This window comes from Dendrobates tinctorius, unplaced genomic scaffold (assembly GCF_039654945.1).
Source record: "Dendrobates tinctorius isolate UK_male_01 unplaced genomic scaffold, ASM3965494v1 ptg000673l, whole genome shotgun sequence".
NCBI lineage: Eukaryota > Metazoa > Chordata > Amphibia > Anura > Dendrobatidae > Dendrobates > Dendrobates tinctorius.
In genome coordinates this window covers 65,001-67,500 of record NW_027362321.1, presented here as the reverse complement: position 1 = coordinate 67,500, position 2,500 = coordinate 65,001, and positions in this window count along the sequence as shown.

Sequence of the window (2,500 nt, the reverse complement as noted above, 5' to 3'; positions counted from 1 at the left end):
TGGATTTTTGATCAAAAATCGAATTTCCCCTTCTCCCACCGCTCTGGGGCGTCAATATGATGTGGGGACCCGAGGGAGAGTGCCTCCCATGAGGGTAGAATGTGTGGCTTTTGGGGGGAAAGTCGAATTATGGAGCAAAAACCAGTTTTTGGGACTTAGAAAAATTTCGAGATGTGTCAGACTTCCAGGAAGGGGGGAGTCTCAGGAGGTGTACCTAGGAGGCTTCCAGGGGCCTGGGTACACTTTTCAGAAAGTACCGTTGGGACTTAGAAAAATTTTCAGGATTTTTGGACTTAGAGCGATTTTTGGATTTTTGTGCAAAAATCAGATTTCCCCTTCTCCCACCGCTCTGGGGCGTCAATATGATGTGGGGACCCGAGGGAGAGTGCCTCCCATGAGGGTAGAATGTGTGGTTTTTTGGGGGAAAGTCGAATTATGGAAGAAATTGAGTTTTGAGGACAAAAAAGTGTTTTGAGGACAAAAAAGTTTCTTGAGGACAAAAAAGTTTCTCGAGGACAAAAAAGTGTTTTGAGGACAAAAAAGTTTCTTGAGGACAAAAAAGTGTTTTGCGAACAAAAAATGGAATTTTGTGATTTTGTGTAAAAATAAGTAAATTCCCCTACTTCCACCACAGGGGGGCTTCAGTATGTTGTAGGGCCCCCAGGGAGGGTCCCCCAACTGGGTTTAAAGTTTGTGGATCCTGGGCAGAAAGTTGAATTTTGGATGAAAAACCGAATTTTGGGACTTAGAAAAATTTCGAGCTGAGCAGTGACAGACTTCCAGGCAGGGGAGCCTCTCTGGAGGTGTACCGAAAACAGTTCCAGGAGCTGAGGTCATTTTCGAACATTTTTTGTTCGCTCAAATTTTTTTTGTTTTTGAGCTCTAAAAAGCTGTTATTATCAATTGGCTCAAAAATTTCAAGTGTCATGAGCTAGTACATGTTGGAGGAATACGTTTTAGGCAAAAAATTGCAAAAAAAAAAATCCAAGTGAAAAAGAACCGGAATGGGGAATTTCTGACTGCTGTAGCAGCCGCACAGTTCCAGGAGGTCGGATACATTTCCGACTTTGTCCCGCTCATTGAAGTACATTGTCCCGCAATGCAAATACATAGTAATGCGCACCTGCGGGAGAATATAGGAGAGAGTGGGCTCTCTCTACCCCGATGTATGGCGGTTGTTCCTATGGTTCTCTGGCTCGGGTAGGCGACTTAGAAGGTGGTCCCTCTTGTCGTGGAAGTTGCAAAATACGGCCGAGACTGAACTTCCACGGCTCCAGGAGGGACTTTTGCTGGTCGTGCGTCCCAAGTGAGAGAGGCGATCCTGGGGTACCTGAGCCTGACCAGACCCTCCCTCGGTGGTCCCTGGTCTTCTGAAGGGTGATGGCATTCAGGGGGGCAAATCTGGAGTCCGTGGCCGAGTTTGGGCTCTAGAAGGCGGACGCCCCTTCTGACCATGTCCCCTCAGAGCCGGCTGGATGGTTCATGGTCCGCGGCTTTGTCTGGCGGTCTGTGCCCAAGCCGGAGAAGCTCTCCTGGGGTACGTGAGCTTTGACCAGACCCTCCCTCGGCGGTCCCTGGTTCTCTGGAGGTGATGGCTGTCAGGGGGGCAAATCTGGAGTCCTCGTGGGAAGGAGGGCTCTTGAAGGCGGACGCCCCCTCTGACTATGTCCCCTCAGAGCAGGCTGGATGGTTCATGGTCCGCGGCTTTGTCTGGCGGTCCATGCCCAAGCCGGAGAAGCTATCCTGGGTACCTGAGCTTCGACCAGACCCTCCCTCGGTGGTCCCTGGTTCTCTGGAGGCGATGGCTGTTGTCAGGGGGGGGGGGGCAAATCTGGAGTCCTCGTGGGAAGGAGGGCTCTGGAAGGCGGACGCCCCCTCTGACTATGTCCCCTCAGAGCATGCTCGATGGTTCTCAGTCCCTGGCTTTGGCTTTTTGGCCATCCTGGGGTACATTCTTGCCAAAAAAAAAAACGACTAAGTGAAAAAGAACCGGAATGAGGAATTTTCTAGGTGCCGCATCCGCCCTACAGTGACTTGAGGCCGGGTACAGTTCCGACTTCGTCCCCTTAAAGTGGGGACGTTGTCCCGCAATGCAAATACATAGGAATGCGCACCTCTGGCAGAATGTACTTGAGAGAGTGTCGTCTCTCTACCCCGATAGAAAGCAGTTGTTTCTCTGGTTCCCCGACTTGGGTAGGCGACTTGGCATGTGGTCCCTCTCGTCTGGAAGTTGCGCACTCCGGCTGAGACCGAACTTCCACAGCTCCGAGAGGGACTTTTGCCGATCGTGCATCCCAAGCGAGAGAGGCAATGCTGGGGTACCCAAGCCTGACCAGACCCTCCCTCGGCGGTCCCTGGTTCTCTGGAGGTGATGGCTTTCGGGGGGCAAATCCGGAGTCCTCGTCCGAAAGGGGGGGCTCCGGAAGGCGGACGCCCCTCTCGTCCATGTCCTCTCAGAGCGGTCTTATCCTCCGATCGATCTGGCACGGCGCTCCCGGGT